A 26,899-nucleotide genomic window follows, 5' to 3' on the forward strand; every position below is an offset into this window, starting at 1 on the left:
TGTGCAAGACTGTTGAATCTCCGATCTGTACCTCTGAAACAAATAATGCAATATATTTTAAGAACAAAAAAAGAGAAGATAGCAGGAGGGGAAGAATGAAGGGGGGGAAATCGGAGGGGTAGAGGAACCATGAGAGACAATGGACTCTGAAAAACAAACAGGGTTCTAGAGGGTAGGGGGGTGGGAGGATGGGTTAGCCTGGTGGTGGGTATTGAGGAGGGCACATTCTGCATGGAGCACTGGGTGTTATGCACAAACAATGAATCATGGAACACTATATCTAAAACTAATGATGTAATGTATGGGGATTAACATAACAATAAAAAATTAAAAAAATAATATTTGTAATATATATATATATCCAGAAATGTGCACACATACAGATACATGAATAATCAAATACCCATATTTATATAGTCATATAAAGGCAGATTTCTATATAGTGGGGTAGGGAGTAGAATTTAGTTTGTTCATATATTAAATGATAGAATTTGATGACATTTACTTTCTCTGTGTTTTATTTTTCGAAAAGAACTGAAATATACATTTATAATTTAGAATGATAGTATGTGTATGTGTGTGTTCTTAAGGGTTTTATTATGAATTCTTTACTACTGTATCTCATTCTCATCTAGGTCAATGCTTTTCATAGAATAGATAAAATACAGAAAGACAGAGAATAGACAAGAAGTATTCTTTATGAGAGTAGCAACTTGAGGCAGAAATGAGGATGATATTTTATTACACAAGAACAACAAAGGAGGGGCACCTGGGTGACTAAGTCGTCATTAAGCATCTGACTTCGGCTCAGGTCATGATCCCAGGGTCCTGGGATCGAGCCCCCATTGGGCTCCCTGCTCAGCGGGAAGCCTGCTTCTCCTCTCCCACTCCCCCTGCTTGTGTTCCCTCTCTCGCTGTGTCTCTCTGTCAAATAAATAAATAAAATCTTAAAAAAAAAAAAAAGGAAGAACAAAGGAAAAGTCTGAAGAGAAGAAAGGCACACGAAGTAAAGGAAATGGGGTAATATTGGTCAAAGGGAACAAATGTTTGTTATGCAAGATGAATCATCTGGAGATCTAATGTATAGCATTTTGACTATAGTAATGATATTGTATTGTACACTTGAAATTTGCCAAAAGAGTAGATCTTATGTGCTCTCATAATTAAGGTAACTCAATTAAATTAATTTAAAAGAAAAGGTAAGTATATGAGGTGATAAACATGTCACTCAGCTTGATTATGGTAATCACAATGTTTACATATATCAAAACATCATGTTTTATATTTGACAACTATAGAATTTTATATCAAATATACCTCAGTAAAACTGGAAAAAACTCTGTAGAAATGCATACTATAACTGTGAATAAACAAATATTAGCTATATAATCATAATATGTCGACTTTATGATTATTGAATGTCACTGTTATAATAAATTTCATGTTTCAGTTCAATTCTGCCATGACAACCTCTAGCAATTGTATTCTAAAATAAAGCCACATAAGTTTTACATTTTGGAAGAAGACGTAGACGAAGACGAAGAAGAAGGAGGAGAAGGAGAGGGAGAAGGAGGAGTGGAGGAAGGGGAGAAAGAGGAGGGGTGGGAGAAAGGTACATATTGAAAGTGGTAGGAAACACCCTGAAAAGCATCCTGACTAGTGTAATACGAAGTCTCAGTCGAGTACAGTACCACTAATGGATCCTTGGTGAGTGTGTGCTATAAACACAGGTGGGTTGAGGAAGAGGACAGCTGGAGCAAACCAGGATGGCGTCTGGAGAGGGGCCACAGCTGGGAGGGCAGGGAGCTCACTGCTGCAGTGACCCAGTGTTGAGGTGAAGACAGGTCCAAAAAAACGGAAGGGCTTAGAATCGAAAACAGGCAGGACTAAGTAGCCCCACAGCTGCTGCATGATGAGGACCTGAAGTCATGACTCCCATGGTGACCTCAACATTGTGGTCAGTCAAAAGACTGACTCACCAGTCTGTAGAAATGGCCAATGGACGGCAGCATCTAGGTTTCATTGTGTTGGTTAGGGTTGTTATCTTAGTCTGGTTCCATTAACTGGGACGACTGAAGGCTTCAGAACATCCACAGATGGAAAATATTATGAGAAAGTAAATCCACAAGAGGAGTGGAAGTGATCTGAACAGTCTGTCGAGGGAGCCAGACCTAGGAAAACTGAAAGTCCTACATGAGTAGCCAGAGAAAATGGGATGCCAACCAACTGTTAGGATAACTTCAGCAGAAAATACTCTGCCAGTATTTTCCTAACAAGTGGTAGAGGAAGCAGTGGGGGCCGGAGCCATTGAGGGAAGAACCCCAAGTGCCTATGGTGTGATCAGAAGGGCCATGAGGAATGGTGGGTATGGGAGAGCAATCTGGAGGCAGGCAGTGCTCAGGGAGGTCCTGGGCAAACCCGTCAGGAATGGGCCTCAGGGTCCATGAAGGAGCCTCAACAAGCATCATGGACTATGAGCAAAGTCTGGGCAGAACCCAGCAGAGGGTGGAGGAATGCTTCAGAGGGGATGGAGGAAAACAGGAGAGCTTTAGTGAGAAGTGCTGGTTAATCAGGGTAGGGTGTGTGGTTGGGGTGCAGAACCAAGTGAGAGAATGTGGTGAGTTCTCCAATGCAGAGCTACATGGAGGTTTTCATTTCACTCTAGAGACATAGCAGAGTCCATCTGGGGTGGTAAATGAAGACCAGGATGCCATCTCCGAGGATTTAGCTAAATACTCCCAAGGACACATCTCCAATGAGGGTGTGAGGAGGGAGGCTGAGCTCTAGCAGGGCATGAGGGCAGAGAGGCAAAGTGTGGGCACCTAATGACTTAGGCTGGATGCATGAGCTCCATTTTAAAAAAGTCCCCATCTGAAAGAATTCAGTAAAAGCTTGCTTCACTGAAGATTTTACATATTTCTTGCTTGTCTTCCTGAATCCTGCATCAAGATAAACTCATTTTACATATAAATTTTAAATATATATGTATCTATATATATGCTAGCTTCCGAGGACTTTTAATTCAAATGTGAGTTTTTTTTTTCAAATATGTGCCCATCATAATTTTAATTTTCTTTTCATTTTTCATTCATTTAATTATTTATATACATATGTTTATATATACACAAATAGATATATATATTAAGATGCACAAGTTTGGTGTCAGATATTTCTCTGTGAAATATATGTAGTTCAGCATTTTAATCATTGTATCTATATAGGGCTCTGCAAGTCAGTCAAATGTGATATTAAAACTGCTTCCATAGGGGCCCCTGGGTGGCTCAGTCGTTAAGCATCTGCCTTCGGCTCAGGTCATGATCCCAGGGTCCTGGGATCGAGCCCCACATCGGGCTCCCTGCTCAGCGGGAAGCCTGCTTCTCCTTCTCCCACTCCCCCTGCTTGTGTCTCTGCTCTCGCTATCTCTCTCTGTCAAATAAATAAATAAAATCTTAAAAAAAAAAAGTCTTCCATAAAGCAAATATTTGAATGGGTCATTTTCTCCCAATGTTAGTGGGAGAGTGTTAAAACTGGTTATTTTAATTCTGACCAAGGAGAAATAAAGTCAGATATGAATGTAGCTAACACAGTTATGCTCTAGATATTTTAAAACCTGTATTTTTCCATATATGCGCTTATTACATAAGACTTCGCACAATACCTGGTAGCACAAGACATTGGAACTATTCAGAATCATAAATGCCCTCTGTGGAATTTATAAACATGAAATATTTAATTAAGAACAGTTTTGTTCATCATGTAAGAAATTGGAGGTGATCCTGTGAGATAATCTAATGGCTTCAGTCATCTAGAAAAATGTGTCTTATGAAATACAAGCCTTTCTCTCAACAACAAAAATTCCCTATTACAAATAAGTTCAAAATCACTTCCCTGACTTCAAGGAAGCCACATGGGTGCTAGCTGTTTCCTGTTAAGAAAATAATAATAATTTGCATTTCTCCTTTGTAAGCACCTTAAAAGGAAGGTGTTCTTGTTCCACCGCCAAGATTTATTGTTTCAAGTACAGCTGCTCAGCATCTGACCACGGAGAGATGGCCAGAGGGTACCAATCGGTGGGCTGCCCTTCTCCCCTCCACTGCCGGGGGCCTACTTGGCACTGTTGACAGCTATGAACACACTTCACACTTCATCGGAAACCCTCAAAAACAATTACCAGGTCATTTACACAGTCTTTCAAATGCACACGTCAAACCATCACTTGGAGGATTGTGAAGACAAGCAGAACACAGTATCCAGACCTTTGGAATATTCTCGTTTTACGTCTGCACATTGGTGAGAACCACTGAGTGACTGTCAACAACAGAGGCCAGCTAGTGTAGAGCACTGTGCTATGGGAAAGCCTACTGCTTGCAAAATATTAACCACAACTGAGCTTAATAATGACAAATGCAGCTTCCATGTTGTATGTATGACGTTCTGAAGAAAATCATATTTTGTTTACCAGGAAACATATTAGTACAATATATTTAGCTATTTTTAGGACCCATGTAATATGTGGGATCGGTGGCCTGGAGATAGCTATATAATATTAAAAAACAAAACAAAACTTTAGTTATGGCACAACATTCTCTGCCTCCCCAGTGATATAAAACAATAAATGCTTGGTCATTATTACAGCCATTTATTCAAAATCATTTATTGTTTCTCACAATAGGCTATCCACTGTGCAAGAGAGTGGAAATTCAAAGATGTCATATACATAGGCTTGCTCGCAGAAGATAATTTAAGTAATTTATTTCATTCAAATTTAAGATTTCTAAGATGCAACTTTTTGTACCATTAAAAAATAAAGAAACAAAAAACTCTTAAAAATAAGATGCACTGTTTACTTTTAGCTTTCAGCAAGTTAGGAATTGGTCATACAAAGCTATTACTGTTTGGGGAATTTTTCCTGTATTTTGGGAGGTTTGACCATTTCTCCTGCTTCTGCTGAAAGGCGTGGTCAGACGCCCCAAGAAATGCTTGGCGTATGCAGGTAATCTTTTTACCACTACAGATAGTAAAATAAAATAGAGCTTCTTCTACTTGTGGTTATTTTTCCCTTTGTCCCCTCATAGGGTAACGTAGGTCCTGATTTACCAAGATAATTATAGTTTTTGGCCCTTTCCAGCTTAATTATTAATACATAACCCTTTAAAAGAGTTTTGGTTCAGTTAATAAATTATATGGTCAATCCATTAATTAGTTTGTTGGTTTACAAGAAAGTACAGAATTTCTGCCATGAATCCAATGATGAATATTGCTTCAATAATTGAGTAATACCGCATTTCACCCTGATACCCTTTTTTTGTTCAGGGAGTCTGACAAGGCTCACAAGCATGCAGCAGTATAATACTTTCAAGATCTGAGAGTTTAGCAGCATGGCTGGGGAAAGAAGCAAGTGGCAAAATGAGAGTGGAATGGTGTCAGATGCCCTGCCATGAAAGACAGATCTCATGAAGAGGACCTTTTCCCATGGATCGTAGAGAATTATTGAGGATATAATGTGAAAGAACAACAGAGTCATGTTTTACCTTTGTTCTCATTGCTGTAGAAATGTAAGCATCGAGGCACTGTGGTGGGAGTTTCCATGAACACAATTTTAGCACAAGATACATATTTGGGCAATAAGTATCAAAATTAAGAATGTGTGTAAATTATTACTATAATTCTAATTCAAGGACTTTAATGTGCCGAAATAGTTGCTGAGAGAGTGAACATAAAGATGTCTGTAGAAGCATTGTTTATGATTATGGAGAATGGTTGCAGTCTGAATACCTGTTTAAAAGAAGAGGCTGATAGAATAAAATACTCTGCACCTATTAAAAAAATAGTAAGTTATATCTGGAGATGTATATACTCTGCATCTACTAAAAATGAATTATATCTGGATATATATTATATATATATATATAATGCAGTATATTATAAAGTAACAAAGCAATCTGTAAAATTGTGGCATAATATCTAAAATTAAAAGATGCCATTAAGAAGGACAAGAAGGAGGAGGAAGGAAGGAAATAAAGGAAAACCATGTCCTTGTGTATGTGTTTGTGGTTAGAAACATAGATATAAAAGTCTTAAAAAAGTATGCAACAACAGTTAGCACTGATCATTTTGGGGACTGAAACATTTAGTTCCTTCACTTTGCTTTCTGGTTATCTGTGTCATTCGATTTTGTAAAATAGTGATCACATATTCATTTTATTATATGCACATTTATACACATATTTAGTTTTTAGCAAAGATATTTCCCATTTATTGTGGAAGATAAGTTAGGAAGGTGGAGAATGGAACAAGACAAACAGCTGAGCTTTCTCAGAGCAATACACACTGTAAGCTAAAACAAGAGGCTGACCTAGAGTACTTGGTTGTAAGAACAGTGGGAAATGGAAAAGGGAGAGTGAATCCAGAAGATACTTAGGGATGAAGGAAAGATGCTCAACTAGAGGAGGCAGAGGAGGAAAAGAGTCTAGAATAAAGGTAATTGTCTGGATTGCACGACAATATGAGGAACTCAGAGAAAGGCTGTAGGAGAGGCAGCAGATGGGTGAAGAAGAGAGAACTAATTTTCTCTATATCTGTCCATTTTAAGGGCTGTTAGGATGCCCCATAAATGCCCTGGGACCATCTGGACTTATAGCACTGTGTTCAGATAAGTTGATTAGATAACCGATCACTCTGATCAGAGAAGAGTCCTTGAAGCAATGGAAGGTAAGAAGAAGAGACTAAGAGGAGATCCTGTAATAGTAACAGTAACATTAATAACTTAGAGGTGTTCCCATACATGTTCATTCATTTGATAAATGCAGAAATACCATCAGGTTCTCTATTATCTTCATTATTAAGATTATTTGGCAAATGAGGAAACTGATAGAGAGCTTTTATGTCTTTCCAAAACCACACAGCTAGGAAATGGACAAAGGCTGGAGCCCGGGGCTTTAAGTAATGCATCTGGTTCTCCTTCTAGTATACCACTGGCCTGCAAGACCCCAGAATCATGTGTTTGGGGAGAGACAATCCCAGAATTATAACTGTCTCTTAAGGTGAATGGGAGAAGAAAAGGAACTAAAGAAAGGCCAGAGAAAAAGAGAAATGAGCTGGAAGGATGGCAGCAACAACTCACTAGAGAGTTCTGTTAGCTTTGAGTGTCCTCAGGCAACAGTGGCTTTCTCTCAAGGTATACTTTAGTGCAAATCAGTGGACCATCACAGGCCTAGCATCCCTGCAAAGGGACATTTTGCTATGTGCCTCCTTTATTTGACTTTATCTAGCTAATGGGTTATTGGCTGATTTTCTCTTTCTTCCTTATGCAGTGGTATCTCCACACAAGCAGAGATTTTAACTGCTCTGTTCACCACTCTGGCAATTATCAACAGTGTGTGACTTAAAAATACACTGAATGAAAAAGTTTTGTATTGTTTTTTCTATGCGTATAATTATTAATGCACTTAAATAAGAAAAGCACTGAAAAGAAGAAAAACACAAAAGGAAATGTGTTTAGATGCAGAGTCCTTAATACGCATTGAAAGGCAAAAAGAGTGACCACTTCTAAGATATGTAAACCTAAGTGGAAAAAGAAAACTAGTTATTTCTGCCTCCTTTTCTCATAAAATACACACACACAACTCATAGAAAACAAAACAGAAACAGAAAACTTCCACCTTAGGGTGGACTAAGGACTAAGATTCGTTCTTTCAAGCAAATTCTGGACATGCAATTATTGAAGTCTCCTCTCATAAAGCCACATTTATGTAAAAACAACAACAACAACAACAAGCCCTCAGTAAATTCTGTGGACTTTCCTCAAAGTAGTGTTACCTGGGTAATTTTACTCTTTGCCATTTCTATAAATAAGCCCTATTCCAGCCTAGATCTTGACTCACATCAAGTAAATCATTGCTGGATCTTTTGTCTATAGTCTTTCTTTTTATTTTCAGCTTTTTGCTGTGGTCTGCCCATTACTCACTGACAGATTAGTCATTCTAAAGATGCCGTCTCCATCGTGTATGTGTGTATATGTATATATTCACATATACATGAGTGTACAGAAGTGTGTGTGTCATTCATGTTTTGGCTTAATATGCAAGCAAACCAAAAGTGCAGACCTTGTTTCCTATTTTATTCTGGAGTACCAAGAAGAGATGATAAAAATAACTGCATTTGGTTTAAGAAGGCACTAATTGGGGTGTTGAGAGAAAATCAGGTTAATGGGAAGAAGGAACTGTAGGCTCCCTTGTGGCAGGAAAGAAAGGATGCCAAGAAGGGCATCCACAGAGACTCAAGAAGGAAAGAGTCTCAGGAGCCAAACTCAGTTCATGAACAAGGTACAAGTAGGAAACAAGGTAATGGGGATGGCAATGGAACGCTGCCACAGAGAGATGAACATATTGGAGAGTGGACAGGGATGAAATAGCAAGTCAGTAACAAGATTCATGATGATGGCCAACAAGCACTGAGGGAGCACGTCCTGTGCCAAGAAGGAAGACTGGCAAGCAACCTGACTTTCTGCAGAGGTGTTCTGTGACCCAGAAGACAATTGATGGGGCCATTAAATAGAACACATCGGGCGCCTGGGTGGCTCAGTTGGTTAAGCGACTGCCTTCGGCTCAGGTCATGATCCTGGAGTCCCGGGATCAAGTCCCGCATCGGGCTCCCTGCTCAGCAGGGAGTCTGCTTCTCCCTCTGACCCTCCCCCCTCTCATGTGCGCTCTCTCTCAAATAAATAAATAAAATCTTTAAAAAAAATTAAAAAATAGAACACATCATCGCTCTGGATGGGAAAGATGTCTGTGACAGAAAGGATAAGGATACTCAGGACAATGTCACCACCAATAATCATGTAACTAATTGTCTCTCTACCAATCTGGGAATCCCTAATGGGTAAACATAACCTACTGAACTGTATCTTTTCATATTCAAAACACCATAAACTATTACACATAATATTTAGTTCTACCTTAACTTTAAAATAATTTGAATGCAAATGAATGCCTTTTTTACACCTGTATGAATTTGTTACTTCAAATTATGTGAAAAATCTCCTGAGTAATAAAAGTTAATGCTCCTTCCCCAAAAAGAGATCTGATACACAGTTGTACTTTCTTTTTTTTTTTTTTTGAGATTTTATTTATTTATTTGACACAGAGAGAGAGACAGTGAGAGAGGGAACACAAGCAGGGGGAGCAGGGAGCCCGATGAGGGGCTGGATCCCAGGACCCCGGGATCATGACCTGAGCCAAAGGCAGACGCTTAACGACTGAGCCACCCAGGTGCCTCCACAGTTGTACTTTCTTACAAGCAATAAATTTAAAGCAACTTTTTAAATTTTTTCTTTAGATAGGAAGAGTTGTGCATTAAATAAAAGGTGTAATGTAAATGTATGAATTGTTGTAACTAATTATGTACTCTTTAAATACCTCCCAAATTCATCTTCTCTTCTCCAATCCCGACAACATTTTCCTGACATAAGCTCATATAATCTTTCATAATTATAACAAAGTCCTGATGTTTCCTGCTTCCAGTCCCATGCCCTTCAAATCTGTCCACCTGACTCTTGGCAAAGTGATGTCTCCAAGACATACACACTGCAATGCCACTCTTTTCGTCTGTTTCCTGACTCCCCCTTGCCATTGGCACAAAATTTAAAAGCTTTACCTATCCTTCAGTGTCTCATTTATGTCTTTTTAAATGTAGTCATTAATAATTGTAATGAAGATGAAGAGAGGGAAGATGAGGAAGAAGGCAGAGAGGAGGAAGAGGAGAGAAGGAAGAGGCAAAACAGGAAGAAGAGGAGGAGGAGGGAAGAAGAAGGGAAGGAGGAAGAGAGAGGAAGAAGAAGGAATAGGGAAGGAGGAAGGAGGAAGAAGGGGAGGAGGAAGAGAGAGAGGAGGAAGGAGGGGAGGGGGAGGGCAGGGAGGAGGAAGAGGAGGGGGAGGAAAGGGAGGGACTGAGCATTTTCTAGAAGATGTTCCAGGTGCTTCACACTGATGTCATATTCTTCACAAGGGCTTTACCAGCATCAAACCGAGCTGGCACCCTGATTGCAGACTTTCACGCTCCATAACTGTGAGAAATAATTTTCTTTGTTTATAAGGTACCCCATCTGTGGTATTTTGTTATCGTAGCCCAAACAAAGTTCAAATGCTTAAAATCTTTGAAATTCTGAGTTTAACATCAACAAAAATACTCTCTAAGGAGCTCAAACTAAAATTAGGTACTGAAATTATGTCAGCACAGAATGCATTTGAAATATAAATACATCTATGTATATACATATGAAGATACAGACACACACCCACATATCCATGTATGGATTCTAGGGAAAGCTATGTTTAGTCTTTCCAATGGAAACCATACGGATGAACTTTTCAGAGCATTTGCTTATAATTCCTCTAATCTGTAACTCATGCACCATCTATTACTTTCTCAAGAATTTGGTCGTACATAGGCACCTGGGTGACTCAGTAGGTTAAGCGTCTGCCTTCGGCTCAGGTCATGATTCCAGGGTCCTGGTATCGAGTCCCGTATTGGGCTCCCTGATCAGTGGGGAGTCTGCTTCTCCCTCTCCCCCCGTCTGCTGCTCCGCCTACCTGTGCTCTCTCTCTGTCAAATAAATAAATAAAATCTTTAAAAAAAATTTGGTCATACATGTTATCATGAGTTTTACCTGAGAAAGCTGAATTATTGAATATATATACAATGAAATACATTAATAAATATCTAATTAGTGAATTAATTTTTATTGACTCTCTACTAGACTAGTATGGCAGGAGGAGTTGCACTTGGGTGTTTAGAAATATGCTTCTCCACTAAATTGAGTCTTCTTGAGGGAATTATTTTTAGATTTATTTTTTTATATTACAGAGAGAGCAAGCGAGTGTGAGCAGGGAGAAAGAGACGGAGAGGGAGAGAGAATCTTTTTTTATTATTATCATTTTTTATTGTTATGTTATTCACCATACATTACATCATTAGTCTTTTTGTTGTTTTTCTATTTTTTATTTTTTAATTTTATATGTTATGTTAATCACCATACATTACATCATTAGTCTTTTTGTTGTTTTATTTTTTATTTTTTAAATTTTATTATGTTATGTTAATCACCATACATTACATCATCAATTTTTGATATAGTGTTCCATGACTCATTGTTTGCATATAACACCCAGCACTCCATTCAGTACATGCCCTCTTTAATACCCATCACCAGGCTAACCCATCCCCCCACCCCGCTCCCCTCTAGAACCCTCAGTTTGTTTCTCAGAGTCCATAGTCTCTCATGGTTCATCTCCCCCTCCGATTTTATCCCCTTCATTTTTCCCTTCCTGCTACCTTAAGTAGACTTTATGCCCAACCCTGAGCCAGATGCGGGGCTTGATCCCAGGACGCTGAGATCAGGACCTGAGCTGAAACCAAGAGTTGGATGCTCAACCCACTGCACCACCCAGACTCCCCAAGGAAATTTTTTTTTTAACTTTCTACCTAGAACATACTACATAGCAGGTTCTCCTAATATATATGTATATATATATATATATATATAAAATATATATGTTTAACAATTATTAGTTACAATTAATATGTTATTTAATACATAATCTGTTAGCAAATATATTATATTAATATATATTCAATAATAATGTATAATGTATTGATATAATTAAGAAAATTATGTATTTATATATATTTATGAATAGATTTCTGGTAGTCTTTTTAAGTTGAAATTCCACAATATGACAAATTGTGATATTCATGACCCAGCTTCCTATGGTAATTATCTTGTACAAGCAATTTTATGTTAATGCTTAGACACATGTGTCTATGTCCAATGACATGGACACATGTCACTTGATTATATAATAGAGCAAAAATAAGACCAGGGAAGTCTATAAATCATTGAGAGGGTTAACATTTCAACCAAAGAGGTGCTTACTAACTAATCTCCAATTGACATTGGAAATTGATTTTAGTTTTCTATTCTATCTTATTTCTTAAAAGTTTGCAAATCAAGTCAAACATTCAGATTGAGGTATAACAGCACTTCTTATCTAGAATTCTGTGTTAATGCTTCTAGCAAGAGTCATTGTCTGGATACCTTTATATAACTGTTCTTCTCTCTTATGCTCAATATGTAATATACCTTCATCACCATGTGCTTAATCGGGAAACCCCCTTATTTGGAATGTCTCCCAAGGAATCAAATTAAGCCTAATTATACTTAATGGCAATGACTGCTTCTTAATTTGGATGGTAATTCTGCTTAATTGAGATGCCTTCAGGTGTCTAAGTGGTGCTCTAGTAAAGAGTATTGGTGTGTATGAGTGCATCAACCTGCAATGTCTTGTTTCTTCTCTGAACACTTCACCAAAATAAAGGAAAGAAGGCAAATAATTTACTGAAGCAATATAACACAAGTTTCCCGAAATTTAACGTGTTAATTGTTGAGTGTTCAGAATCAACAAAATCTGTACAAAATCATGAGAAATATCTATGTAAATGTATGCAAAGATGAGAGAGAAAAGTGAAACTCCTAAAATGAGAAAAATGTATCAATCCAAACTGCATACGTTCATTATTTTATTGATCATTTTACAGTTTGGCCAAGTTGAAAAATCACCTTCAAAATGTCAAAGAACACACCTCATGCATTTTAACAAATTTTAGGCCACTGGAGTCTGGTAAAATAGGAAAATAATGGTATCTAAAATACATCATAAACAAAATATGAATCTGATGATTGCCGAAACCTCTTTCTTTGACATTTTGCTTGTGTGCATGTGGTAGGCACACTGGTTACCATAACCATCAGCCTTGTCTTCTGGCTTCCAGATAGTTCTTTCCTCAGGCTCCCTGGGAGCCGGGAGACTTAGTTGGACCTGAAGGGAAGTCTGCTAGGGACATTCTAGAAAATTTCTTCCATTTTTGAGAAAGACATGCCTCATTTCTTCATTGACCATGATTACGTCACGGCCATCTTGTGACCTGAGGAGGGCAGGCATTGTTACCACCCTGGATATGGAGCAGGAAAGAATGGGAAACATCTGGATCTTCAACAATGTTCCTGACCTCCTGAATTAAACCTGGAATCTTGCTGGCTCTACCCTTTTGTTATGTGAAATAATGTTTCTTAAAAACTTCTTCTAATACCTACAGCCAAAAACATCCTATTGACACACTGAATAACCTATTATTTCATTTCCATATGGCATCCCTCATGCTGATAATGGAGTACATAGCTGCAGAAATAAATGACTCTTCTTACAGAGACGAGAGCTAATGAAGTACCATCATGTGCAGGACCCATGTCCTCATCCTGCTGTAAGAGCAAAATAGCTGTGAAATCTTTAACAAGTACATTCCATGGATCTTGGTTTCTCATCTGACAGGTAAAGGTTATTCAGACAATAGGAATTCTAAGCTTCCTTTTAGATAGGGATTTCAATTATTCTAGTATGTATGGGAAAGAAAGAAACTCAGATACATAGGTATATCTGTAGTATAAAAATATTCATGATTATTTATATGTGATCTGGATTTAAATGAATTTTGAAAATACCATAAAGGTTTTAATCAAATTTCCTGGAGATTTAGCTTGGAGCCACCTGCCTGTCCTATCAGAACGCCATGGGTTCACTGCTTCTTCCACATAAAAGCCTTCAATGCTTTAAAGCTCTTTATATGACACTTAGAATTGCAAAAATCCTTATCATTTATTACAGTGGAAGCCCACTCCATCCTGCAACTGACACAGAGAGAAAACTATGCCACCAGCTTGACTTTCTTTGACTCTGTTTGGCTTCTCTGCATAACATCATGCATATCCCAGATCTCAGCAGCTAACATCACACTTGTGAATTCCAAATTTACTTCAACCAGTTATGTCCACTTGAATGAATATACAGCAGGCACCTCAGTCTCATTATACCTAAAACCGAACTCATTATCTCTTCCCATAAAAAAAGAAACAAACAAATAAAAAAAACCAAAAATTTATTCCTGAGGCCTTTCCCTGGTTCAGGGTAGGGAGATCCTGTATTATTCCAAACAGGAACAATTTGGAGAATAAAGGAAGGTTATTATTAATAATGGTGCAGGAACCACAGATGTAGGTTAGGGTGCCCCCAGTTCATTCTGGTAAGGGCTTCACCACCCACCTCCCAACCCATTCTTGATTCTCTCTTGATTCCATTGCCTTTATAGTTACTGTACTGTACCCTTGAGAGTTCCCAAGAGAGTAGATCTTAAAAGTTTTACCACAATAATTTTATAATTATGTGAGATAACATATGTTAACTGCTATATATATATCTCAAATAATTACGTTATACACTCTAATGTAAGACAGTATTATATGTCAATTATATCTCAACAAAACTGCTGAGGGTGGGAGAAGAACATAGACAGAACCTCCAGAACCAGTGGGAGGCTTCCAAATGAAGAATACTCACTTTATATTTAATCCTAGACTGAGTTTCCAATAAATGCGGATATATCTATACAAGGCAGCATGAGCTCTTCAATTCAAACAGCAAACTGTAAGGGTGCATGACATTTGCGAGGCTGTTCATCTTATACAGTTGTCTGAGTCAGAGTATTGATTGCATCAGCTATACAGAGGTGGAAGGTGGAAGCCTTACCTTGTCTGGATCTGTTGTGGTAATGACCCACACACAGTGCGCATTGTCTTCATACTGCACTGGGTAATTAGGGGAAGTAATGATGCCACTGGGCCCACGCAGATTTGATCCACATGTTCTAGCTAGAAATACATAGAGATGGTATTATTTTCTGCAGCATTTTATCGGTGTGGTGAAGAAATAACAGAAACATGGAACATCAAATTAGCTATTCACTAATTATGATAAAAAGTGGTTCATGAACTCAAGTTGGTGAATGAAGTTTGCTCAGCCATCAGGACCCTTGTTTGGTACCTGCGATGCTAAACTGAACCCAAGGCATTACCATTCAGAGAATGACCACTTCCCTGATATCATCATGGACAATGTCAAATCAAATTGGTCCATTTCAAATCCCTCTCTGACTCAAAGAGAGTCTGCCTATACATTTCTCTGGACATGCCATAGATGGAGTTCCAGAGACCCCCCACTACACCCTACACTGTAGGATAACTTCATCTTTTCCACTGTAAATGAGGATGGTGGGACAGATCATCTCCAAAGTCTCTTTTAAGCTTTAGATTCTGTTCTGCAATCAACTATGCAAATTTCTTTACAGCACAATGCAAACAGGAACTTCAAATAGAGTCGACAATTTAGAGAAAGAAAATAGACATAAGGACTCTAAAAGGAAAAAAGAAAAAAAAAACTACCCTAAATTGGAAGACCAAGCAAATTATAGAAATGACATAACCCAACAAATATGACTGTTTTTTACTATAAAACAAATATTTCAACTAACCTCCATTTTAAGAAAGGAGGTTTTTTTTTCAAATCAATAGATAATTTTTAGAAATCAAATGTCAGCTTGCAATGCAATCCAGTCTTCACATTAATAATTTGAACTGGATTTGAGAAAAGAGCAGGAGAAACTAATTTCGCAAGAAAGAACTAATGTAAGGGAAGCTATAGTTCATTTTCCTTAGATTTCATATCACACAAACTGATTAAATTGTCACCCAATAAAAGATTAATCCTAGTCAGATTCCATCTTGCCTTTGTTCTTTTTCTTGGTTGAGCACCCAATACAGGTTGGGCATTGTTGTGGGTGATTCAGTCACAAAATTGAGAGAATAGGATTCCGACTTCCACGGGCCCTCTTATTGCTGAAGGGTCAGGAGAAACATTTAACTGAGCTCTTCCTTTTTTTTTTTTTTTACGATTTTATTTATTTCAGAGAGAGAGAGTGAGAGAAAGAGAGAGCACAAGAGGGAGTAGGGTCAGAGGGAGAAGCAGGCTGTCCACTGAGCAGGGAGCCTGACGTGGAACTGGATCCTGAACCAAGGCTTAACAGACTGACCCACCCAGGTGCCCTAGCTGAGCTCTTCCTAACTGCCCCCAGGAATATACACTTCTTGTCCTATATATCAACATAACAATAACACAAACTACACCTATTCCTGATAATAGTTCTTTATTGTAATGATTAACTGACAGATCTATCTTTCCTACAAAGTCGTGAATTTCTTGACTTTGAAAAAGCATCCTTCCCTTATCGTTAGCACCATATCCAGTGTCTATAATTGTGGAAATAAAAATGTGAAGAGTAGACAACTTTTCAGTTGTTTGATACTTACTATGAAAATAATTAGCTAAAAATTAATCTGCTATACACTGAATAACAAAAACATGGGGTAATCAATGTTTAAAATATTGACATTTACTTCACTAATGGACAAGATTTCCTAGATCAAGATGCATAAAAGATGGTCTGGTTTTCAAAATTCAGTAGGTGTGTCCTGGCTTGAAAGATCCTCCAACTGAGAGCTAACTGCACATAAACACATCCACCTCTGCACTCAATGAATCTAGTTTTAGGAGCATGTTCTCAGAACAGATCATGAGCTTCAGATGTGAAAGTCTCTTAAACCATCCTGTTAACAGCATTCATCAGAAAACCTTAGAAGAAAAGTTATCATCAATAAATGTTGAGTTACAATGTCTTTATCTTACATGCTCATTCTTTGTTAAATTTCACACTGAAAAGTTGATACAAGCATAATGTTGTGTTACTCAATAAATATTTTTATTTTACTTAGTTTTGAATTAATAGTATCAAAGTGCCGTTCTAAGGATTTCAAACTTCAAAAAACACATCTGAAGAGTGAGTGAGTGCAATGGGGAACTAATTTGTTACATTCCCACGGACAATTTGTGTCCATCCAGCCATTAGCCCCAGCTATCACTCTGCTGGAAAGTTCACCAAATCTGACATTCCATCAGTGGCCTTGTGTCCCACTTGTCTGCTTTGAAGTTTGACCCTTAACTTGACTTATTCAAATTGCCTACCTGCTCTCCATGAAATTCATCTTACCACTGCTTGGGGAAATATGATTTTTAGTGATCATATATTTTAGTGAGATAACCATTAGTAAAATATTTATAGGAAAGCAGCACATTTCCCAGAGTTTCATGCATACTTAGGACTGTTTCACATAGAGTGGATGATAAATCCAGTCTCCTCGGAGATATTTTTCACCAGAAATTGTCAGATTAATTCATAAAATAATTTTTCTTTTTCTTTTTTGTCTAAGAAATATATTTCCATTTTTGCAATGCGTTTTTCTAATCCATTAATTTTAACTATTTTTTAACCCATACTTTTTTAATCAAGCAATCAAAATAATCAGCAGAAATAAAATATGTGGGAATATTCAGGGCGTATTCTGTTTTGATAATTAGAACAATTCCTAGAATTTGATAATTTTCCCCATAAATACTTATTGTAGTTTTTCAATAGTATAATGGCTTTATTTTTATTTTTTTAAACCTTTTTTTTTTTTAAGATTTTATTTATTTATTTGAGAGAGAGAATGAGATAGAGCATGAGACGGGGGAGGGTCAGAGGGAGAAGCAGATCCCCCGCCGAGCAGGGAGCCCGATGCGGGACTCGATCCCGGGACTCCAGGATCATGACCCCAGCCGAAGGCAGATGCTTAACCAACTGAGCCACCCAGGCGCCCTTAAACTTTTTTTTAAAGATTTTTTTTTTCTTTTGTCAGAGAGAGAGAGAGAGAGAGCACAAGCGGGGGTGGGGGGGAGAGGGAGAAGCAGGCTCTGCACTGAGGACCCTGGGATCATGACCTGAGCTGAAGGCAGACACTTAGCCGACTGAGCCACCCAGGAGTCCCAATAATAGTATGAGTTTAAATAATACGATCTACCTATAATTATTTAATTCTAATCCTCTGTTATGAGAAACTGAAAACTTCAGCTAGTATCACAGACTTTACCCTTCGAAATCTTCCCCATCCTCATCATCTGCTTCTTCACCAAATGAAGTTATTACTGTCATTACACCAATTATGTTTGTTTCATTAGGTGCTGCTTTCCGTGTCAAGGCCCTCCTACTAATCACAGATAATCCTTAGATTTTCCACTGGCAACCACTCAAAGTCCAATGTGCAGAGTCCTTATTGAATAATAATGATGTATTTTGAATTATCATGATTTCTATGGATTATTATCCAGGTGCACACAGCGGTTGCCAGGCAGACTGGGCGTTATCTTCTGAATCTCCTGCAGACAGTCTGTCACCTGGGGTTCTCTTTCTGTTCTGTGGTTCTGTGGCAGGTTATATGAAATGGCCAGTTCCCTGAATTTTAGGGCCAAGTAAGCCACACCGTTCGCTGTGTCACACCCCAAACTTCCTCCTCGTCAGCTTCAAGCATCAGAAGGCTAATTTCCTTCATATCCTCTGTATATCATACGTCTTGTGAAAACCTAATCTTCATGAAGAATAAGAGCTAGAGAAGAACACAGAACAACCTGAGGGACGAGAAAGGAACCAGGACTAAGAACTCTACTGCCATGTGTCCAATGGCTGAGCCTCACGTGCCGCGGAGCCACGGGGATGTTCAGTGTGTGTGCTTCTGCACCCCGACCCCTCCCCAAGATCATGTTCTGTAAGAATATGAGGGATGGGCCAGCCTGCAGGGCAGGAAGGAAGAACGGGAGTTGAGGGGATCAGCAGGGCATACAGAACCTTCTAAAGGAGGATGGTTAGTATCAGTTTATCTGCAAACCACATCTGGATTGCTTTGCCAGCAGTTTTTCTGCTAGAACTGAATAGGAACTTGACCAATGCTGCGGACATTCATAAAGCCATGCTATTATCTAATTCGGATGGTTAGAACCCTGAAGATTTGTCCCCTGGCCTCTTTCCGCTCCTGGACTCTTGGCTGTCTCCTCAGGGCACACTGGGAGTGGATCGTGTAGCTTTTCAGACAAGTACAGACCTGTTAGCTTAGCAAAGCTGTCCGGATGATGGAGAGCAATTGCACAGTGCCCTTGGAGGAGGGGGACTTCCTCGTCAACATGGGCTTCTGTACTAAGAAGGGATTCAGGTAGTCCGCAAAGTATTTCCTTGGCCAACATACTTAAGCAATGATAATACTGTCATGCCAAACAAGGTTTTATAGCAAGATTTAAAAATATTTCCATTGTTGAAACGTATATGTATATATTTTTACATATTATAACTGAACCACTTTCTACTCATGCTAAGGTCTCTCCCTTGTCAAGATTTTCCTGGAAATACAACATCTAATATAAAGTAATACATACTTAAATGCTTAATAATGCTTAATACATGGCCTTTGGTAATCACTGTGACCTAATGTACAGCTAATATTATTCACGTGGCAGTGTTCTAAATTTGTAAACTCAAAATTTACTTATATGTCTTATGTTTTCAAAATTAAATGAGAATTCACAAAATGATAGTTGAAAATATATCAAGAGGGAAAGTGGACAGGGAGGAAAAAAACTGATTTTGAATGCAAATATATGCCATTTATCTATTTAATCAATGAATATTTATTAAGTACAAAACATATTTGTTTCACATAATTTATCTAATGTAATATGAAGTAATAATTTGCCTACTTATGTAAATTCAGTTCCAGGACTCTGTACTGTTCTATAGTAACTATTGAATTAATCAAGTTAATTGGAGAAGAATATTCTAATTGACGAAATTTAAATTAAGAGGTTACCTGGACTCAGTTGAAGCATGTTTCAAGCACATTAATAATAAATTTGATACTCTGTTTCTTATATGTTTTAGGAGAAAGCATTTTTTTTCAATCACAGCTTTTATGTTCGTTTCCAGATTGTCAACCAAAGCAGAGAACGTATGTCATAGAGGTTAAGAGTTGCTTGTCTTAATCAGAGCTGAGTTCCAAGCCTGGTTTATGCAGTTACTGGACGGCTAGTCTTTTTTTTTTTTTGGACGGCTAATCTTAATTTATGTCATTTTATGCCCCTCAGTTTATTCAGTGAGTATAATAAAAGTAACTCCAACTGTGATCACTGTGAGGATTGAAAGAAGGAGAGTAAGGGAGGCACTCAGCATGTGGCCCAGTACATTACAGAAATACACGTGACATGCTTATTGTGAGTAGGGCACGGTATCAGGCATGGGCAATATAGCAGAGAGAGAACAAAAACGAGACCCTTGCCTTCCTCAGGTAATTAAATGCATAAACACACGCCATCTAATCTAATGTGGACATAGCAACTTTCTAGAAGGGTCTGAATAAGGGTTGGGGGAGTATCTGGAAAGGGCTTACTCGGGAAGATGGTGGTCATGGAAGGATTTTGGAAGAGATGACGTTTGAAGAAAGGTGCAGGACAGACAGCCACATGGACACCTGAGGAAAGCGTCCCAGGTAGAAGGACAACACATGAGAGGATGCTAAGTCCGAAACTTCCTTATTATGTTCTAGGAATATAATCGGCACTAATTTAATGTTAGTGTTCAAGTCATTTTATGTCAACAGAAGTTGAGAGTATTATAAAAATACACAGCTTTATTATTTCCAATAACCTAATAAAAAAAAAGATAAAAACGTATTTTTTTCACCCAAGTGGACTTCACCTGAAAAGTATAAAACCTTGGGAGTCTAGAAGCAACAAGAGAAAATTTTCCAAATTCACTGGAATTACAATGAAAGTTAAAAGTCTGTATGTCTCTTTAAATCTCTGAGGTCACAGCTATCTGGTAAAATAATCAGTATACAAAATATCATCTTAAAATTGATTTAAAATTTAATCTGGCAGAATGAAGAGTCCTTGTTCAGGTATAAGTGGCCTTTTTACTACTATTTACAAGGTTATTTCTGCATGGACAGAGAATATGGATAGGAAACAAACTACAAAAGTTCTTGGTAAATGACAGCTTAATAAGTTGAAGGTAATTCTTAGCTAGCCTAACTTGGAGTCCCAAGGTACTAGCTTTATTCTACGACCCCCTGTGGTTCTAATTGGCTTCCATGTAACTGCACTTACAACTGCAAATAATACTTCACTTTTCTTAAGTGCTCTTTCAACTCAGTGAGCAACTAAAAATATTAATTCCACAGATCAGAGTGCATGAGCATTAAAGGAAGTTCTCTCTACTAAGTCCCTGTTAATATTGATGGAATGAAATGCCAAGCTGAAACATTTTACTTAAAAAAATAAAACTATGTCCTCTTCCTTTGTTTGCTTACTTTAAAAATCTACTGCCAAAAATATTTTATGTAGTTTTACACAGCGCATAACATTTTATCTTGTGAAAAATCATAATAGTTGTTTTCATATCTCTAAATGAAGTAAGCAGAATTTCAAACAAAATCTCTTGTATAATTACCAAACTGTGACAACCATTCCTCTATTCAGTATAGCTGGAGGAAAAAGTAATGCCCCCCCCCCCATCCTCAAAGCTTATTAGCTAATGTAAGCATTGGCTAATAATACCAGTGTCCAGATGTGAAAGATCACTTCTGACTCACTGCAATTTATCAAATGTTTCCATCAGATATTCCTTCTCTAGGAGGCACGATAATTACCTAAGAGTTAGAGACCCTTCATGAAGATGGGAACCTTGAGAACAAGTCCTTAATTCACCTATCTGAAATCTCCTAATGGGTCCAAAGCTCAGACCAGGGGCATTTTACTGCATTTGAGTGATGGTTGAATTTAGAACATGTTGGCTGAGATGATCAATATAAGGGCTCCTTTAAATTAGGCTCAGAATGAATCAAGAAAACCCAAACCATGATGTTCTCTTCTTACATAGTATTTATTATGGTGATAACACAGACTGGAAAATGAACTCAGAAAATTGCACTTGGCGTTTGGGACCCATCGATAGCTAAGTTAAGTATTCCTACAGTCTGTTTTGGGTTTTATTTGAAAAATCATTAAGTTTCATGGTAGCCATCTCCCCTTACATTTTAGATATCACAACCTATCTTCTTTACAGAAATAGTTATAAAATCTCCCCTTTAATTTTTTTTTTAATTTCCATTTAAAAATGTTTTTTTCAGCTCTTCTGTAATTGATGAGCCCATCATTAGAAGCAAGTAGAGGCATTTTTAAAAATTTTTTATTTATTTATTTCAGAGAGATGGGAAGGGCAGAGGGAGAGGGAGAAGCAGACTCCCCCCTGAGCCGGGAACCCAATGCGGGGCTTGATCCCAGGACCCCAGGATCATGACCTGAGCCAAAGACAGATGCTTAACTGTCTGAGCTACCCAGGCATCCCGAGGCACTATTTAAAGGAGAGAATGATGACAGACTCAGAGTTCCTAAATACTGCCAACCTGAAAAACTTACGAATTTTAATGGATGAAAGTATATTCTCCAGTGAGAGATGCCACACAGGGACACAGGGTATGACTCACTGAACTCATTTCTTCTCTTCATATCTACAAGGGTGTTACTGCTTTCCCACGGGCCAAGCTACATATCTAGAGTTTTAATGTCCATAGTGGGCACTGGCCAGTGTGACTACTGAGCATATGAGACATGGCTACTCTGAAATGAGATGTGCTCTAAGTTTAAAATACACCTGGATTTCCAAGTCATAACATGAAAAAAAAAGAAGGTAAAAAATATAATCTTTATATTGACTATATGTTAAAAGGATAATATCTGTGGGATATTGTGTGAAATGTTATTAAAATTAATTTCACCTGTTTCACTTTTGCTTTTTTACTCGCTTTTAATCTGGCAACTAGACTTTTCTTTACATATTTTTAATTATATATAGCTTGCATTTTATTTCTAGTGGAGGGCACAAATCTAGAGGTTCCTCAAAACAATCCCCTATAGGATCAGCCCATAGATGTACTAATGCATGTGGTCATTCAGCTGTATGAGTAATTGATTATGTCATGTTACATGGTGATTACGTGACGTTGTATAAGACTCTGCTTTCCAGATTAGAGGGATGTACGTTCCTGCTGCTTTTGAACAAGAAAGCTGTCCTCTTGTTAGGGGACCATATGGCTAGGAGGTGAGTGCAGGATAGAGAAGGGGAATGCACAGGTTTCTTATTTGACCATGATGCTCACAGATAAGTCTTTTCTAGTCCAGAAACTGGGATACTCTTATACACACTGTTCCAGCTGTTTTCATCCATATTGCTTACAGCTAAAACTCAGCACTGATAAACAAAAATGCCAACAGACATGAGAGAAACCTGAATGATCACTGGCTACCCTCTCACTCATAGAAAGCTGTAGGTGATACAGGGAAGAAACAACAACAACAACAACAATAAAACAAAAACAAAGCAAAACAGTTGTGATATCTATTCAGTGATTCATCCTACCTCTCCTTCTTATGGAAGTATATCTCCTTGGCAGAGATTGCTATTTCCCTTAATGTATATTTCCCCTTTCTTCCATGGAAATATAATTGTTTGTTGTATATTTGATTGCCTAGACTGAAAATTATATTTCAAAGTCTCACAACCAGGTAGGAATACTTGGCTGGAATTTGGTCAGTGGTACTGAGCAGAAATGCATGTGATGTTTCCTGCTGGGCTTCTCCCTGCTTCTTTTAACCCCCCTGTATCCTATTAGCTGGGATTTGGACGGCACCTTGGACCATGAGGGGGAGGGCCTGACCGCAGGGCTGACAGGGTGAGTCTTGAGGAAATTTTTATCCCTGAGACAGAGCTGCCATCCTAGTCCTGTACTGTCTGACTCCTACCTTCTTTATGAGAGAGAAACCCATTTCCATTTGGTGGAAACTCTTCTTGGGTTTGGATTTTTGTCACCTAGTCTTTATCACCTAATTCTAAATAGTATATCTCAAATTCTCTTTAGAAGGTTTCAGGCTTTTCTAATTAATTTTTTTTGATTGTTTAATGTTTTACTACTTCAAATATACTAAAATATAATTTCCTTAAAATGTTAAGTTTAAAAAAAAATACCGTTATTGTTCCCGTTATTGTTCCCTAGACACAATCTGTTCTGGTTGAGGTATACAGATTGGATATATACATCCTTCATGGAAATGTCTTCTTAAAACTTACTTCCAGCTACTATAGCTCATCATTTCAGAAAGCTAAAAAGTAATTGGACAAGAACTAAATTGAACATGAACTAAAGGATTACTCCATAAAAATGAAGGTATATCTAGTTTAAGCAAAACCACAGGGTCACCAGCTGGGAGGAGGAAAGAGGGGACAATAGAGGTGAATGCTCTTCGCTTCTGGGTATGAGGGAGGTGGGTGTCTGAGAGTGATTGATTGGTCTCTCACGGAAAACAAGCCCAGAGAACCACACAACCAAGATGCCACCGGAGAGCCTTTCTCTTCTAAAACATCATAGGACATGAGAATCTGTGAGAACAGGAAGCTAAAAGGCTCTCTCTGCAATTATCTCAGAGTGACGTGTTTGGAGGTGGAGGATGAAGAAGGATGCCTCCCCGCCCCCGCAGCCTGGGTGGGGAGCCCTGTCTGCTAGGAGGTGAGAGCCCCTGGGTGTTTGATACCAAGTCAGGTTATAAGTGGGGCCAGGATCCCGACAGATTGTTTTGAGCTTAAGATGAGATTCAGGGCAAAAAAAGAAAAAGTTATGGATTAAGAAATAAGATAAGAATCAAATAATATCTTACACACATATTTCCTTTATGTGACTCCAAAATATCAATTTAAAATGGATGCACATTTCCTAGTTTTGCCTATTTGGGGATTTTAAAATAATGACATATGTTTCTGGTATAGAAAAGCAAGGAAAACATTAAAGAATAAAAGCATTTTTCCCCCTTAGGGGAAAAATTTTCCCTTGGGGGGAAAATAATACTGGTGAATTAGTCCTCATTTATTTCTGGGAGCATTACACATTACCATCACCTGGTAGGAACATGACTTTTGCTGTAGTTCCTTTGGAAGCCAGGTACTGTCACTTTAGTATTAGACAAAGCGGTCTAGTAACAAAGAGCAGAAGGGCATAGCATTCCTGTTTCCTTGACCAGAGATTGGTGCATCTCCAAGAAGCATAGGAAGAAGCCTCCTTCAGCCAGAACACAGACGCAGTCTGTCCTCAGGTGCATGAAGATGCCACAATGGTGCATTTCCCACAGTTTATAAAACCTCAAGTAGTTATAGGTAAGGGGAACAATAGAGCAAATCTTGCAATGTAGTCTTTCTTAGATAAAGTTAGCAATGTATTTGGTAACTACTTGATTTCATAGGATGTATCTGACACTGTTTAAAATTTATAAAATATGAATCTTTTCACCTTAAAAAAGGCTATAAGGAGACATAAAATATTCCTATATATAAAATTTCCCTTTTTACTCCATGGTCGACTTTGTGCTTTTTTCCCCCTTCCTTTAAAAGTACCAGTTTGGGTGGCTCAGTCATTAAGCTTCTGCCTCGGCTCAGATCATGACACCAGGGACCTGGGATCGAGCCCCGCATCGGGCTCCCAGCTCGGTGGGAGGCCTGCATCTCCCTCTCCCACTCCCCCTGCTTGTGTTCCCTCTCTCACTATGTCTCTCTGTTAAATAAATAAAATCTTAAAAAATAAATAAAAAATAAATAAATAAAAAAATAAAAGTACCAGTTTGCATAAATTATTTTATGGCCAAAATGCAAAAACCAAAACCAAAACCAAACCCTCGTTTTTCTTTGGATTTTTATTAATTTTCCATATTAAAACAGCCAAAACAGTTTTCTGCTGGTTTCACTGTGGTTTGTATAATTCTGGTAGGACTGTTCATATACTTCCTGGAAGTGACAAATCAATATTTTGACATTTTTGAAGAAGATGATGATGATGCACTCTTTTGTTCTGCTATGTCAGAGATTAGTTTAAGACAATTTATCAGTGAAATATTAACTCAGGATTGTGCTAATAAACTTCCTTTATCACTGGTGTCATCAAAACCCAAGAATTAACCTCACTGCCATTAAAGGTGAGCATTTTTAGATTCGCAGGGGCGTGCATAAAACTTGCCAAAGGATCTGGTTACATAACCGATTTTCATAATGTGCAAACTGTGTGTGTATATATATAGATGAGCACCAAGTTATACTAAGTAAGTGTGTGTGCATGAATTTGAATGATTAGGTTTGCTCCCATAGTTTCTGAAGTTTAAAAACCACTAATATCCTTGGAAATGTTTGCTTGCTAACCAATTTCAAAGAAATATTTCTTTTCTACCCACATCACTAGGAAAACATGCATCATTATCTGCTTTGTCCTGCTTTGTCTGTACACCACATACACGATGCTGCTTTGCAGTTGTCTCATTGGGTATTCACAAAACGTGCTAACTGTGATGGAAGACGGAACGAGGGTGAGGACACCAGAAATGTGGACTTAGATTATAATTGGCTAAAAGGATGGACCTCATGAGAAGCGTTTTATCACGATAAAATAAAATAAAATAAAATTTCTTCCACCTTACCGCGGCAGATGGGCCGATGGTCGCTCCACGCAGCCAGGGTCTCTGTGACTCTCTGACAGGTTACGCTCTTGGATCCCTGGAGCACATAACTGTCCTCACAGGAGAACTGCACATTTGCACCAACTCTAAGCAATTGAAACAAAACAAAACAACCCAAATTATTCTTGGAAACCTTCTTTAAAAAAATCAGCATAGTGCTATGGGTGTATTATGCCACCCAATCAATATCACACTTCAAGCAATCCATTAGAGCACCATTCTTAGATATAACCATGTAATTTAGCAAAAGATGGAGTCTCAAGGCCTGGGTTCAATTTCTGTTGTGCCAGCTTCATAGCTAAATAAATGCATGAACCTTAATTTCTTATCTGTAAAATAGACAACAAAGGTGACCTGACTTCATGCTGTGGCCTAATTAAGAAAAAGTGTAGAGAAAAGGTTGCACGCCCTGAAAACAAAACAATGTTGCAGTCATTCCTTGTGAATAAATGTCTACAAAAACAAGGATTGAAAAAGTCCTTGTGCGTGGG

At 38.1% G+C, this 26,899-nt stretch overlaps 1 long non-coding RNA gene across 1 annotated transcript in view; it reads right to left on the reverse strand.

Moving 5' to 3' along the window:
- Positions 1–26,475, reverse strand: part of LOC145717606 (uncharacterized) — a 76,669-nt gene extending 50,194 nt beyond the window's left edge. The window contains exons 1-2 of the long non-coding RNA XR_014140941.1: positions 26,370–26,475; positions 14,637–14,758 (exon numbers count right to left, since the gene is read on the reverse strand). This is a non-coding gene — a long non-coding RNA (uncharacterized LOC145717606). The remainder of the gene's footprint in view (positions 1–14,636; positions 14,759–26,369) is intronic.
- Between the last annotated feature and the right edge of the window lie 424 nt (positions 26,476–26,899).

The sequence above is a fragment of the Leptonychotes weddellii genome, chromosome 2 (assembly GCF_054177405.1).
Source record: "Leptonychotes weddellii isolate Sample4059 chromosome 2, ASM5417740v2, whole genome shotgun sequence".
NCBI lineage: Eukaryota > Metazoa > Chordata > Mammalia > Carnivora > Phocidae > Leptonychotes > Leptonychotes weddellii.